This window comes from Lissotriton helveticus, chromosome 4_1 (genome assembly GCF_964261635.1).
Source record: "Lissotriton helveticus chromosome 4_1, aLisHel1.1, whole genome shotgun sequence".
Classification (NCBI taxonomy): Eukaryota; Metazoa; Chordata; class Amphibia; order Caudata; family Salamandridae; genus Lissotriton; species Lissotriton helveticus.
The window spans coordinates 791,484,094-791,500,753 of record NC_136063.1 but is presented as its reverse complement, the minus strand read 5'-3'; the positions used below and the strand labels follow the sequence as shown (position 1 = coordinate 791,500,753).

The 16,660-nt window shown below is 43.8% G+C and overlaps 1 long non-coding RNA gene across 1 annotated transcript in view; it reads right to left on the bottom strand.

The window, feature by feature from the left end:
• Positions 1-241: 241 nt before the first annotated feature.
• LOC144827335 (uncharacterized) overlaps positions 242-16,660 on the bottom strand; it is a 108,870-nt gene continuing 92,451 nt past the window's right edge. Inside the window, exons 3-4 of the long non-coding RNA XR_013610143.1 lie at positions 2,365-2,457; positions 242-395 (exon numbers count right to left, since the gene is read on the bottom strand). This is a non-coding gene — a long non-coding RNA (uncharacterized LOC144827335). The remainder of the gene's footprint in view (positions 396-2,364; positions 2,458-16,660) is intronic.

Below are 16,660 nucleotides of genomic sequence, written 5' to 3'. Positions count from 1 at the left end.
ACTGGCAGCAGACACTAAAGGGCTAAGGCAGGAAAATGCCAACTTTCTAAAAGTGAAAGAATTCCTAGAACAGGTGTCCCAGACACAGTGTGCACTACTGGCTCCCAAACATGGGTTAACAACAAATTCACTATATAACCAAAAGCTTATATGAAAAGTTCAAATTGTAATCAATTCCATAATAGAGCGTCCATGTACACGAAATCGCCATTAGAAAATGATGAACTGTGCATATGCGTCATTTTTAATCATCCAATCACTTTAATGACAGCAATGTAAATATTCGAAAATAGTTTCAATGTATCAACTAGTCTTGACAATCTTCAGATGCTCGCTGTTAAAGGGGTTCCCAATGCATTTCAGGCTACTGAAAATTCCCTTCATCAGAGGTAATTCTAAACAAAACATATGGAATAATTTTGAATTAATTTCTTGCATGAAATATTGCTATTTACCAGCTTAAGAAACCTCATAATGAGCAGGACATACGTCAACCAAAAAAGAGAGGATAAAAGCCTGAAGGACCAGAAAAAAGGAAAAGGGAAAGAAGAGTGGACACTTAGAAACATGGTATCCAAACACAACTAATCGAACGGTCATGCATTATCCATTCACAAAATATGTGAAGAAAACAACTAAAGCACGAAGCTAATATAAAGGAAAACAATCTAGTGGAAAAAATGAAACACCAGGTGCTAAAACATAGAGCAGGAAAGTCACCCCCATATATAATAAATACTGTGGCAAACAGTATCTTAATACTTGCCTGGTAATCAATAACAGTTACCATCAATATCTGTGCCTTTCTCAAAGTCTATGCCCAACACGGAAAGCCAAACCCAAAAGTGAAATTACAGGTACCCCAATGTATAAATCACCTTGAGTGTCAACGCAGGAATTCTTACCAAAGAGAAATGTGCGAACCAGAAGAGTGCATAAAAAATGTACTGCCGACAGGAAAAAGAATGAAAAGAACAGTAAACAGAAAACCGGAATTGTGTAAAGAATGGTGAAAACATGAGTAAAACTTGACCATAAGAGAGGAGTTTTCACTACAATTCCAAAGACACCAAACATGAACTGTTTATTTGTTCCCATTTGGAAGTTACAGCTCATTAAATCTAATAAGATAACTCTAGTATTATCTATGGGAAAGGCAAGCTTTTCATTAGTGAAAAACGAATTTAGATGTTTTTCACTAACAGGACATGTAAAACTTAATAGTACATGTCCTACTTTTTTAAATACACTGCAACCTGCCCTCTCTTCTGTTTAGGGCCTGCCCTAGGGATGATATATATGTATTAAAAAGGGAGTTTTAAGCTTAGCAATGGGGTTCTTTGGCCAAGTCGGATTGGCAGTTCCAAAACTGCTAACAGGCTGCAATGGCAGGCCTGAGACATGCGTTACAGGCCTACTTCAGTGGGTGGCACAATCAATGCTGCAGTAGCATTTAATTTACAGGCCCTGGGTACAAGTAGTACCCCTTCATTAGGGACTTATAAGTAAATTAAGTATTCTATTGGAGGATAAGCCATTGTTGTCATGTTTTAAGGAGTGAGCACATGCACGTTAGCACTGTTTGGTAGTGGTAAAGTGCACAGACTCCTAAGGCCAACAAAAGAAAGGTCAGAAAAATATGGAAGCGTAAGGCAAAAAGTTTGGAGGATGACCCTGCAGAAAGGGCCAGGTCCAACAATGTCAATCAGAAACCCTCCATGAGACCTGTTATTCTGAGCTAACCATCTCTAATTGTATATCTTCTCCCAACTGAGATACCATTGGTGATCCCAGTCACTGCCTCGTCAGTGATAACACTGACAATTATTTCTATACTACCCTGGTCTTCTCAATAATGAAATGTACTAATACACCCGAAGTCTTGTGCCACTGTTGGAGAGCCTATTTCGGAAAATACGTATATATTTCTCACTAACAACTAAACTAGGTGGTGGCGATGGCTGAATATCCCCTCCAATGTGTTCTTGGTTTTATCCTTTGATTGCTCATCTGCCATAATCGAAGCCTCGTATCAGGCTCAGTGCACCCTTCTGTAGAAAGTATCTAAAAGATGGAGCTCTAAAAAAAAACATTAATTAAACAGTTTCAAAATATTATTCATTTACATATTTTTACGTTTTAAAATAAAATAAGTGAAAAAGTAAAATGCATCTAAAATAAAAATACTATCGGTATAAAAATAATTAAATACATATTGAAAAAAAAATTACAATAGAAATAGCCTTACACTGAAAACAATATAACCTTATAAAATTCAGCCAATGGAGGTGTCAAAGGTGGTGAGAAATTGATGATTTTTTTATTTAGTCCAATGACCAACTGAGAGGTAGCATTTTGACCTACCTGAACTCTATGAATCGGTTATTTTGAGGGGGTCATCACATAGGGAGTTGCAGTAGTTCAGCCGGAGAGTATCAGGGTGAATAGTATGTGACTCTAGAAGATGTGGCAAGAAGAAGAATTTTCTAGATGGTGAAACAACCTTCACAAAACTAGTTCTCTAAGTGATCAGGATTAACATAAAAGAAAACAATTGCATAAAAATTGAATTAGTATTTACAAGAAAATGAATAAGTAAACTTAAATTATTTAATCCCTAAAATAAATTAAAGATGCTCTTAAAAACTAGCTCCAAAGATAACAATGTTTGCAAATAACTTAATTCCATGTCCCCTCCACACAGAAGTGCCACAACCATGTTTCCTTCACTCACATTTTTGGGGAATTATAACACATTTCATGTGTAACCGTGGTTAGGAGCTGGAAATCAAATGAGGCACACCAAATGTATGCGATGCACATGTGATAGTGCAGTGAAGATACTGCTAGGGTGGGACACATTGGAGCCATGTGTGTGTTGAATATTTCTCTGCAGAAGTCATGTCCCAGGCCTGATCGACAAAAGGGAAGAGGGGCACATGCAATGTGTCAGCTTCTGTCATCTGTCACACCTCTAACTGTGGGCCACACTCCAACCAGGGGCGGCTCCTCCACAATGGCAGTGGAGCGTCGTCCCAATGCTTTTAAGCAGTGCACTTCAAAGTAAAGGAAACATAGAATCATTTTATGTTTCCTGCTGGTTTGCGGGCTGGTGGGCAGGTCTGCTCTGCTCTGCTCTCGGAGCAGGGCATAGGAGGAGTAGTTTGCTGTTTGGTTGGCCCTCTCAGGCCACCCAAACAAGCCATGCGCACTCTCCCTGTTCTCCATGCAGGCTGCATTACAGCCTGCTTGAAGAACAAGCCCAGGCTCCCGTTCCCTGGTTGAGCGTCGAACCAGGACGCTCATAACCAATCACAATGCTGCATAGCAGTGTTGTGATTGTTCAGGGGCGCCTGGGTGCCTACCAAACACAACGCTGCATTGCAGCATTCTGATTGGTATGGGGAGCCTTTTCTGTGCTTCCTGTGCCTCGGTCTGATGAGGAGAGCAGGAGCAGAGATGCGGGACTGGCGCAGCAAGGTAAGTGTTGCTTTTTTTTTATTTTATTTTTTACCGGCCCCTGCCTTCCCGCCCCTTCGCGTGTGAGGAGGGGGAGGGGCTTCATGAAGAGATGTACAAAGCACTTTTGTTGCCTTCCCCCCACCAAACCCATCACCGTCAGACTGCCACCACTGGGATGGTGGTCCATGGACTGCCAAACTTGTAATAAGGCCCTAAAAAGGGTCATGTACCACCCATGGAACACTTTGACACAAAGTAATGCAAAGCAGCATTAGGTACCGCTTTGTGTTACTTTCAGGTGAGTTTCCAGCATAAAACTAGGTTTGCAATAGATAGTAGATTTCAAATAAACATGTTGTGCCTTTTTGTACCACCAGAGCACTGTCCTGAGGGGGCACATTCCCATGCTAGATCTTAGAAGCCCTTGTGTCCTAGCACCAGCAGGTGGACCCTAGTGTTGGCAAGCGTGGGTTAACCTTGAAGGCCTGCCCACCACAATCCATACTGAAGTTCACCTCCAGTCTTTGGGGTAGACCTATGAAGCAGTACACTCTAGAGCAACAGTGACTCAGTCACTGAGGTCACAGGAACTTGAGGCCAGTCTGCCTCGCCCATTGGTACCTCCATTGGTCTTGTTTCAGCAGTAGTAGTGGAACTCCCAAGGGGTCGGCAGTGCAGGATTTGCATGCACACCAAACTACGTTTGCAAACATCATGGTCTCTCTACTTCATGCACATGCACTTTTAACTTGTTCTGCCTGCTTTGGGGTCACTGGAATTATGTAGCAATGAAGGACAAAATGATGTTGCAGTGTTGGCTAAATTATGCAGCAAAAAAAAGGCTGCAGAGTAATGCGGTACATTCTCTGAAACATTATTATTTTTAAATTTTTACACATAATAATAGTCTTTGTAAAGATTTTGCCTCTTTGGTACCAGTGTATTATGCAAGTACAGCAGTGAGAAAAGGTGACCAGTAAACCTTTGCAAAGAACCCTCCACTTCTCAGCAACACAAGTGAAATTTTTTTGGAACTGTTGATCCATTTGAGCAGCAAACAATTTTTTTCTTAAAATCATCAGATTATGCATGCAGATGATGCATTATGTGGCAAAGATTATGTGGAAAACATATGTAAACTAGAATATTATGCCATTCATGTTTGAACTGCTCTTGTGGAAAAGGGAGAAGTGCTGATAGAGACTGCATGGCTAGGAAACAAATGGCTTGTGATTCCACTTTTAAGCGTATATGGGACGTTTGGTGATTGTAAACACATCCCACTTTGTGAATGTATTTTTTTTTAACAACAAATTTTATTTGCAATACGTAGGGGCCACAGCCCCACCAAGACATGAAAAGCGAGAGGATATTTTGCTCCAACAACCATATATCTGACTTATAACAACACCCAACAAACATGCAGGCGTAATAAACAAATTAAATAAGACAGTTTCCGATCTCCACATATGTGCAAATGGTGCGTCAGTCGCAATATACATTATGAAACATGGCAGTACAACCTTTTTAAGACATACATTTGGAATAATGATGCTCAAGAAAAACAGGGGCATCCTCAGGGGACCACCTCGGGCAGAGGGGAAGGTCAATTCCACGATAGTCCGCCCATCGAGTCCATATCTTGCGATCTTTCGCAGGGCACCCTCAGGCATCAAAAACAGCAATCTCAGCCCCCATACATTTATCTAGCTCAGTTTTCCACTTACCCAGAGTCGGGGGAAATGTCTCCTTCTTGTGAATGTATTTTAATGTCAATAACTCGTATCAAACCTTAAACATGTGTATCCATTGGTTGTATTAAATAACATATTAAGCTGTAACTGGTCAGTGAAATGCCAAACAAATACTAAAATTTGGTATGTTTTTCACTCTCTGGCCACACCTGACTCCACCCACTGACCCAATCCTCAGGTTATTCCCGCCCTCTGATTCTCTGCCCACAGTTTCCCTACTTTTTTCCCCCCACTTCGACCACTGCCCTTAATGCATATTGGCTCTTTGTGGTGGTCTCCAGCTCGTTTTCCCTGCCACCGTCTGAAATCAGCTTCACAGCGGGTGATCAGATGAAAGTAGCCGATATTATGCAACACACAATGGATACATGTGAGTTGGCTGGTCCAATAGCATTTTTTTACAATTGCAGCAACGTTTTGTGATTCAGGTCATGTGAAATCTGTTTAGGCTTTACACCAGTGCTTTAAATGAGCCGGTACTCACTGGTACTGTGTACCGGCACTTCTCAGTTTTCTCCCCCCGAGTACCGGAACTTCTTTTCAGGAAAGGAGAGTACCAGTACTCACAGAAGCAGCAGGGATCAGGTCCATCCTGAAGTACTGGTTCGCAAAATGCAAAAACTACTAAAAATGACCCTTTCAGATGGAGCGTGTTTATGTGCCGATCTGGCAGGCAACGGGTAGTGTATTCCTGCGCTGGGTTGCTCCTGCATTGTTAGGTTCTAATTGGCATCGCAACAAGAATGAGGATGTGGCCAGAGCTGCCGACAGTGGAACTGGTGAACCAGGTTTGAATCCCAACATTGGCTCATCATCCTGTGATTCTGGGCAACTCACTTAACCAATGGTGCATACAAAAAAGTAAGCTTCAATTCAATTGTTCTGATCATCATTTAAGGCGCTCTGATGCCCATAGGCCAAACTGCCAAAAATGAGGCCAAGCAAGTATGACATAGAAGCTGATGCTTGCCATGTCTCCTAATGTACGTGTTGGGAGCTGGGTGTTGGGTGACCTGGCTTAGTAAGGAGGTAGTAAGCTGAGGCACAGAACACATAAACAGGACCGCAGCCACATGTATAACACAAAATCAATGTATGGTTGCCTCAAATGCAGACTTGAATTTTCTTGAATGCATGCGTATGTGCCTAGCCTGTTGTAACATACCCACATGTAGTGGGAGAATTGGGAAAAACAAGGTGTTACTTACTCCCTCTCACACCCAATTCCAGAAGCAGAAGGATTAGAATGTGGGTCTCATGGTGACTGTTTACCACTATCGAGACGACACTTTCTCGGCAATCCTACATCTTTAATTTTTTGTTGTGCTATACGATGTTTGTTTGAATGGTTTAAGGTTCACCAACCTCTGATCCAGGCCAAAAATAATTGGATATTGGTAAATACCTGGCTCACAGACAGGCCCCTAACTGCCCACCCAGTCTAATTAGTGGGTACCAGCACTTCTAATGTCCCATTTAAAGCACTACTTTACATTCACCAATTAAAAAACAGATGTGTGGGTCTGGCAGCTACGACCCCTCTCATTGCCTATCATCTCTCTGCTCACCTCACGTATAGGTGTCTACTGTAATCACACTACTGGCATCAACGTGCCCTCTACCATAGCCATTAGCACCTCTCTTGTCCTGTCTTTTTTTATGATTCAGCACATTGATGCACTTTAACGGGTCTCATAGTGCCATAAAAATGTACTCGGATTGGAATGATCATCTTAAAAAAGTGGTAGCATGTGATAACGTTGACTTTAAATGATGACCACTACATAAAAGTTGGGTTGAAATGACCAGGTAATAATGTTGTGTCCTTCACTATTATTACCTGTGGTAAAAGTGCTGTATTGTATCAGTTGGTTTTATTAGATGTATTCTTTGATTTATCTAACTGTACCCTAATAATGCCTTACTGTTCCTTAATGATTCCCATCCCTGAACCTTTAGAGTCCCCAAACTACCTCTTAATGCTACCAGAACCCTTAAAGCTCGTAACTACGTCTTAATACAACCACTCCCTGATCCGTAGCAACCCCATTCTACTTTGTAACACTATCCTTCCCTGAGCCCTAAAAAGCCTTAATGCCATTTTACACACACTTCCCTGAGTACTAAAAAAACTCTCAAAACCCTATAACCCTACTCTTCCCTGAACCCTAAATACCACTTGCTACTCCTTAACACTACCCTTCCCCGAAGCCTAAATACCCCTTAGTACCATTTTAGCTACCCTTCCCGAAACACTCAGCACCATTACTACCCTTTAACACAACCCATCCCTGATCTCTAAAAAAAATTGAATCACTCCTTAATACTGCCCTTCCCTGAACCTTGAAAAACCCTTTTGTGTTTCTATTATTTTCACTTTAACTTATTATCTGTTATAGAGGGGCATATTACCAAGGGTGGCGAAAGGCAATTATCGCCGGCTTAGCAGCTGTTTTCGGCCACTAAGCGGCGATAATTCTATCACTCTATTAGCAAGCTATCGCTAACAGCTTTTAGGTGATAGCAAGCGGTTTGGGGCCCGCTTTGCATGTCAGCGATATTTATCGCTAATGACATGCAAAGTGGGCGTCCCCAACCTGTTAGCGACTGAAAGCAGTCGCTAACGTCACTATCGCCTATTAGCAAGGCAGGCGTAGCGATGGAAATATTCCCGCTATCGCCAAAAACCAACGCCTGCTCAGACCAGTTCTTAGCCATGTTATCCAATGGGAGGTGGATAACATGGCTAAGAGCATTTCGTCGCTAATGCGTGAATATCGCTGTATTCTCAGCGATATTCACGCATTTCGCTGCTATCGCTGGATATTTTAGCACAATGGAGAAAAACATTGCTAATAGCATGTTTTCTCCGCTAACATATCCAGCGATAGGCAGCGATAAAAAAATTGTCGCTAAGCCTATTTAGCGATAAATATCGCTACTTGTTGGTAATATGCCCCAGAGTGTTTATTTTCTAGTTTGCCATGTGTATCCTGGGGTTGTATGTCGGAACCACGCAAGCCATGACAGCACATGGCTTTATAAAGCGGTCTTTACAACGACCTGTTTTTTATCACTGCATTCCTTTACCACGCAAGTCTTTACAACAAACACCGTCTTCCCTTGGGGGAAAGAGCTGGACTTCGGAGAGGTATCAATTACTAGTCCAACTCCAGTTGGCACAACAGTGGGAGAAGCATTGGACTTCGAAGTCCAACACCGCTTCCCCTATTGCAAGTTGTTGTAAAGACTCTTGTGGTAAAGAAATGCAGTGGTAAAGACGCCTCATTGTAAGTAAAGACCACGTTGTAAAGACAGTACTTGGTTTAGACTTCGGTGTAAACGCTGTTTCTGGAACCCTTAGGTTGTTATATTGTCAGTTTAAGGCGATATATGTGTGTTAGTTATATCACTTTTGCTTTCACTTATTAGCTGTTATGGTATTTATTTTCTAGTATGCCATATGTACTTTCATGAGGGTTTCCGAATCTAGAATGTAAGCGGGCTGATTGCTTGTGACATGCCTGGCATACAAATGTGGGCACTGTACTGCGCCACACGTAAACGTCCTACTAAAACTCAGTGGATCTCAGTGTGTTGAACATAACAAACCCTACCCTTACCTAAACACCAAAAGCTCCTAACTACTCCTTAACGCCACCAATCCTTGAATCATATCAATCCTTTTTTTAAGTTTTATATATCACAACCTGACCCAACGATATTGGAGCACTTTACATGAGCACCAGTTATAATACACAAGGACACATTCATTTTTGGTAGGCATGGAGAGATTAAGTGATTTGCCCAGAATCACAGAATCACAGAATGTTGAGCCGAAGCTGAGTCGCTAACGTGGTTCCCCAACTCCAAAGTTGGCAGCTCTGACCCTTATGCCACACCCTGTAGTCCCCCCCCCCCCTTTCCCCACTTCACTTTAAATGCTCCTCTCTACTGTAGCAGGATGCCACCTTGCTCCTAGTAAGCTTACCTTTTTCCAGTGGCGAAGGAAGGGGGTGGGGGGGGTGCGGGCCTCCCCGGTTGTCATCACTGAGGGGGGGTGACAAAATGGCAAAAATATGTGTTTTAAACACATATTTTTGACATGTTGTCAAGCCGGGGGGTGACAAGAAATTTTCCGCAGCGGGTTCCACCTGACCTTGCTACGCCACTGCCTTTGCCCTTTAAGTCACAATATTTTTCGAAGTTGATGTAGCAGCATTTTTTCCATTTTAATTATACAGCGCACTGCGTTTTTGGCACGACTTTTTTCAGTGTACTTTTCCCCCCACAATATTTTGACTGCAAACTAAAAAAACAGGATTCCAAGCGCTCTCAACACATGGGTCTGTCTATATTTACCCCATACCAAATGCCCAGTCACATAACCTTACTTCCCAAATATTGTTCACTGACACAAATCTATATTCTTACAGAAAACGACTCGATTTCTAAGCGGGTTCACTGGTGTGTTCTTTCCACTTTGTCCTCGTAGGAGCAAGTGTGAAAATGAGTGCAAACATTATTAGCATCTGGTGTATCTCTTGTTCGTGTGCCTAAGGGACCTTGTGAGTGTGTTCTCAGAACCTGTCCTATAGCAAGCCGCCCCTCCCCCACACCCAAGCACTGCTCTCCGCGGCTCATTTATTTTTGATGTTATATGGCGCGGGACACGTGGCCAGAGCGGTTTACGCTGCTGAAGGCAGAGCACAGAGAACCACGTGCATCACACTGTGTGCAGTACAAAATACAGAAACTACGAGGGTGGATGCAAATGCAGATCATAAAATGATACCTGCACCGCCGGTTGCTTCCATCAGACTGGTGAGCCGCAAACAGGGCAACATGTATCTTGGTTTGCCGAACATCCTTGAGAGAAACTGGTCTTCAGCAGACAGTCCTTTTTTCACTCACGCCGTTGAAGGTGACAGGCGGCATCCCAATATAAAAAATAAGAGTTCTCCACTTTTTGTTTTTAAACTAATTGTTTGGTTAAAAAAGACTCTGATGACTAAAAACATGGCGCAACTCGTATTTATGGTGGTGAAAAACTTTAAACTGTCAGTGAGGCGCTATTTAATGAAAACACGTTTCCGATTTTTTTGGGGGGTGGTCACGGCAGGGGATGGGCAGGGGGTAGGTGATGCGTGGTAAGGTGACAGTCGCGCTGTTTACCGAGGTTAGAAACCGCAGCAAAGCCGCTTCAAACACTATTTAGAAATACCGTTTATATTAATATGTTTGGGGGGTCTGGACAAGGTGTGTTGCCAGTGAGAGGATGCTGTGCTGTGATGCCCTATTGTTTTACAGCACTAGGAAACCACATAAACTTACTTTTTGCCGCCACCGCCAAGAGTCTTGTAGAGCGGAACCAGGGTCTTGCCGCCGCCGCCAGGAGTCACGAAGGGTCAAATTACCGCGCCGCCGCTCCGGGGACTGCTAATCCCGGCAGGCCACGCGGCGGCGCAGAGGAACTGACGCCAAAGGCGGGGAGAACGCGCCAGGAGGCGCTGATAAAGCCCCGAGACCCCGGCAGAGCGGGGGAATAAACTTACTTTTTGCCGCCACCGCCAAGAGTCTTGTAGAGCGGAACCAGGGTCTTGCCGCCGCCGCCAGGAGTCACGAAGGGTCAAATTACCGCGCCGCCGCTCCGGGGACTGCTAATCCCGGCAGGCCACGCGACGGCGCAGAGGAACTGACGCCAAAGGCGGGGAGAACGCGCCAGGAGGTGCTGATAAAGCCCCGAGACCCCGGCAGAGCGGGGGAATAAACTTACTTTTTGCCGCCACCGCCAAGAGTCTTGTAGAGCGGAACCAGGGTCTTGCCGCCGCCGCCAGGAGTCACGAAGGGTCAAATTACCGCGCCGCCGCTCCGGGGACTGCTAATCCCGGCAGGCCACGTGGCGGCGCAGAGGAACTGACGCCAAAGGCGGGGAGAACGCGCCAGGAGGCGCTGATAAAGCCCCGAGACCCCGGCAGAGCGGGGGAATAAACTTACTTTTTGCCGCCACCGCCAAGAGTCTTGTAGAGCGGAACCAGAGTCTTGCCGCCGCCGCCAGGAGTCACGAAGGGTCAAATTACCGCGCCGCCGCTCCGGGGACTGCTAATCCCGGCAGGCCACGCGGCGGCGCAGAGGAACTGACGCCAAAGGCGGGGAGAACGCGCCAGGAGGCGCTGATAAAGCCCCGAGACCCCCGCGTCGCGGGACGCGAGCGGGACGCCCGGGGCTAAGCCCGGGCAAAGGGCGGGCCCTCTACGGCCCTCATCGGCACGAGGAGGCAGGGCAGGGCCAGAGACTCTGCAGGACTAATACTCAAGTAAGCTATATTGTCCCATTTTAAATAATACTAAGTTCTGTAAGTCATTGTATTGTTGGCTGTGAGTACATTGAGCAGCATGCCTGTGAAAACAAAGGAACCCCCACAGAATACCCTTGATAATTATCTTGTCCAGACAGTTAGGAAAATTAACACTCAAAGGAGAGACTCTCTTGGGTTAAGTCAATCGCCAGACCTTCGCTGTTTGTCACCTACTGCTTCTACTATGATCGATGACACTATTCTGCAGGAAACTGGTCAGGAGAATGATATTGGCGGCCCCATTCTCCTAGATTTAAGTAGTGCACCTGAAAATGCAGTCATGGCTAATGAGCCCCGTAACATACAGACCGAGGGTGGTATTGATATTGACATTGACTCTGATCAAGAGAGACAAGTACAAGCTACACCCGAGGAGAGGACACCTAAAGGACGTGCAACAAGGCCAAAACGTTTATGCACCAAAAATCCTCCTAAGCAGGGTGGCCCGCGTATAGGAGCAAGAAAGAAAAGGGTCATCACTCCAAAGACTAAACAAGCGAATGTTGTGGAGGACAATCAGAGCCACTTTTCTGAGGATGCTTTTTTTGAAAGGATCTCTGACTTTTTGGAACAAAAAATTAATGCCATTGTTAAACCCCTAATATCTAAATTAGATAAGTTGCAAGCTGAGGTCAAGAGGTTGGGGGGCTTAAGTACCTTGGTTGTAGACGGGGTAGAAAATATTACCAAGTTGGTCACAAATTTGCCCAATAATATTGGTGGAGATGTGACTAACAAAGTTTTTTGTGACAGTGAAGGGACTCAGTTACCTGTTGAAAATTTGTTGCCCCAACCATTAATACCTTTGTCTACCACCACTGAGGGCTCTCTCTTAGTTACCATCTCAACAGATGATCTCCCCTCCGTCAGACTACCCCTAGCAACTACTCAAACTACGGCCCCTCTCCAATTCTTAGTCGAGGCCACCCCTGTGGTCTTGGTGCTTGCAAATGTACCCCCCTTGGAAGGGGGAACATCTGAAAGCCCCACCTCCCTAACAAGTAAGGCTCTGCACTGGCTAACTAATAATATGTGGTTAGCACCAGGGGGGAAACAGCATTTGGCAAACGTCATTAAGTCTGCGTCAAGGGTCCCCTGGTTGGGAAATCGCCCAAAAAAGTTTAAAGGGGATTGTGTGGCAGTGACCCTTTCGAATCAAGATGTTCTTCCTAACATACTGGCCAATCTTTTCCCCCCCCAACGCAGACAAGGTACTGTTGTTCCTCTTACTCTGAAGTTTTTTTATGGGGAGCAACAAAATGTTACTTATCCAAGAACGCCAGCGTTGGGGTGGGACAGACCTTGGGATTTTAATTCTAGACGGGGGCAGGATATAAGGCATAATTCTGTAGCCCAATATCCCCTTTTACCACAGCGTAACTCTTTTGCTGAACCTCTCCAGTTATTCAATCGCTTTGCCCCACTGTCCTTCATGGACCAGAATGACTGACTCATTCCCCCAGAAGATACCAACAACGAGGGTTTCTTACCTGTTTCTTTATCGGTCCCTGTTCTTTCTGACTCAAATATTATCAGTAACAGGGTTTGTTCCATCTTGAGTTGGAATGTTGCTGGTATTAGTTCTAAAATCAGTAATAAGAACTGGTTGGAAATGGTTAGATCATATGATATTCTTGTACTCCAGGAGACCTGGGAGACGTCGGACGGATTTGCCTTAGACGGCTTCTCCCATTTCTCCGTACCTGCTGTTTCTAGTACATCTGGAAGGGCCAAGGGAGGCTTGGCTATATATATTTCCCTAAATGTTCAAGGAAGGCCAAGACAAATTAAAACTAATTCATCAAATATATTAGCGGTTGAATTAACTGCACTTAACTCACAGCCTATCTTATTAGTTAATTTTTATAATTCTCCTGTCAGTCAATTGTTTAACGAGCACCTGGTAACTTTAGATGATTTTCTCTCCACTCATAGTGAAAATAGTCCCCATGGCTACGATGTGATTCTCTCGGGAGATTATAATATCCATCCATGTAGTATGGACTGCCGTGAGGAATATGAAGATTTTCCTCCCTTCCTTTGTATTCCGCACTTTGAACATTCACCGCGAGGGGAGGCTTTGGAATCACTCTTAGCCACTTTTAATTTGTATGAATTTTCTAGTAGTAGCAGAGACTTGAGGTTACCAACATTTGTGGGCAACAACTTTGGCACAATAGTAGACTATATTTTCTTGTCGTTTAGTATTTTGTCTGAGGTTTCAACCTATAAGGTGGTAACCTCAGTCTTCAGTGATCACAACCCAGTAATTTTAGAAATTTTATCTCAGGGAGTTTTTGGAAAGAGAGAGGCTGTAGTCTCATGTGCGACCAATTTAGTCCTGGTAGACCAAAACCGTAGGCTGAAGTGGGATCAAGTCACCCCGATTACTTTTATACAGGACACCTTGTCCAAGGTTGAGGGCGAGGTTGCAATTTGTCTGGATAATAATAATCTGCCCACTACCCTGATAGAAGCATATAACACCATCTGTAAACAGGTTGATCTAGACCTGACTGTAAGGAATAAGGCCCGGACATCTAGGGCCAAAAAGTGGTTTAACTCAGATTGCTCAAAGGCTCACTCAACTCTCCTAAAGGCTTTAAAAGTTGAGCCTAGAGACAAAGTACAGATAGCGTTGTTAAGGAAAAGTTACAATGACGCTATCAGGAAGAGAAAATCAGAGATCAAATATGAGGCCTGGAATGACTTGTTGTCGCCCGATACCCAGAGAGATAGTTCAAAATTCTGGGCGATAATTAATCATCCCTTTTTCGTCGATCTAGATAAGCAGAGAGCAGATTGCATTATACCGGACGATCAGTGGGTCACACACTTCAGTAATATCTACAGTTGTCCTGATAATATACCAGGCTGTGGAACGCAATCCACACAAACTGCCCCTCCCATTTCCCTTTTTACTATAGAAGAGGTAAAAAAAGCTATTAGCGACACACATTCTAAAAAGGCTCCGGGCCCCGATGGGGTTCCCGCTGACTTTTTTAAGACCGCCCCTGAACTAAGCGCCAAGATTCTTACCAACATTTTTAATGCCACTAGAGACTTTGTTTTTCCTACTAGCTGGTCGAAGTCTACTATTATACCAATTTTTAAAAAAGGACAAAGAACAGACCCAGCCTGTTATAGGCCAATCTCCCTAATCGATTCAAGTGTTAAGATTTTGGGAAGAGTCCTTTTAGGTAGACTGACTCAGCTTTTAGAGGGGAAGGGCATTTTATCAAACGCACAATATGGTTTTAGAGCCAAAAGGGGAACCCTAGATCAGTGTTTGAATTTAGAACTGATCATAAGTAAATATGTGGCTGCCAAGGGGGGCTCTCTGTACATGGCCTTTATGGACCTCTCCTCAGCTTTTGACCTGGTCAACAGGGCTAAGTTGTGGGGGGTCCTCTTGGCCATGGGCTTTGACGCCCCCTTAGTGGGATACTTGGCAGAGCTACATAGAGACCTCAAGACGTCGGTCAGAGTGACTAGAGAAGGAAGATGTACCTGTCATTTTGAATCAGGGAGAGGGGTTAGGCAGGGATGTATCCTTGCACCCCTTCTCTTTACACTTTATATTAATGGCCTTGAGGCAGTTTTGGCAGGCTCCCATACTGACACTCCGCGTGCAGGAGAAATTAAGATACCTGTTCTCCTGTACGCGGATGATGCGGTTATCCTGGCTCGCTCTGGAGTGGCACTGAACAAACTACTCTCAGCTTTTGGGGAATTCATGTCCTCTTTGGACATGAAAACAAATGTAGAAAAATCCCATGTAATGATAACAGGACCCGCAGGCAGGAAAAGAAAGTCTAAAACTTTCTTTTGCTCGGGGAAGGAGGTTAGGAGAGTTCCGTCTTTTCCCTATTTAGGCGTGATCTTTGATGAAAAAGGCAAGTGGGGTCCCCAGCTTATGGCAAAAGGCAACGCAGTAGCTAGAGCGGCTGCTGGGCTGCTTGGTTTTGCCAAAAAGCTCGGTGCTCGCCCCATGGAAAGCATTATGAAGGTCTATAAATCCAAATGTTTATCGGTTGCCCAATACGGCTCTGTTATCTGGGGGTACTCTAGTCAAGAGTACGATAAAATCCAGAAAGTTGAAAATAAATTTTTGAGAACTCTGCTTTCTGTCCCCCAGTCAACCTCCACATACATAATACACACAGAGCTTGGTTTGGGCTACATTACCGACGTTTTAAAGGCTGCCCCAGTTATTGGTTGGTTGAAAGTGTGGCTTAATCAGGAGCTCACTCTAAACCATCATATTCTTAAAGATTGTTTAGCCTTGGATAACGTACATAACATTCCTTGGCTAAAATATGTCAAGACGCAGTTAACTCTAGTTGGCCGTCCTGAACTTTTCTCCTCTCCACACTTGATAATCTTAGAAGACGCGAAGATAGTCAAAAATCTTTTGACTAAGCACTATGTCTTGGAGAGGGAAGCCACAGAGCTGAATAAAACTACAGTTAGGAAGCATTGTACGATAACATCGGTTATAGGCATGGAACCATACCTTTTCTCGGTACATAAACCATACCATCGGTTTCTCCTAACAAGGTTTCGTCTTGATTTAATTCCTTTTATTCTGGGCAATTTTAAAAAATGGACTAGACCTGAAAATGCTGATCTTTGTGATTGTGATTATTTTTCTATTCAAGACACGACGCACTTTATCCTGTTTTGTGGCCATTATAAAGAGAGTAGGAAAAAGTTTTTGTTGCCAATTTTGTGCGATATGGGCTTTACACAGGTAAAGCCAGCCATGCTATTCCTGCAACTTTTACCCAATCTAAAAGTGGCATTTCATGTTGCTAGTTTCTTGGTTGCTGGCGCACGTATAAACAAACATCGCTTTAGCACTAGACACTTTGTTCCCGATTAACGATTACCCTCTATATCTTATTGATTTTAATGGTACAATTTTATTGTGTATAATGTGTTTTTAGGGTTTTGTTTTTATAAAATTGTTATAAATTTTAACAGATTTTTATGAAATGTACTATTGTGTGTCATGATGAAATGTTTCCATGTATTGCTCATTCTTTTATGATTTTAATTAATCGAATAAAGAAATTTTGACTGA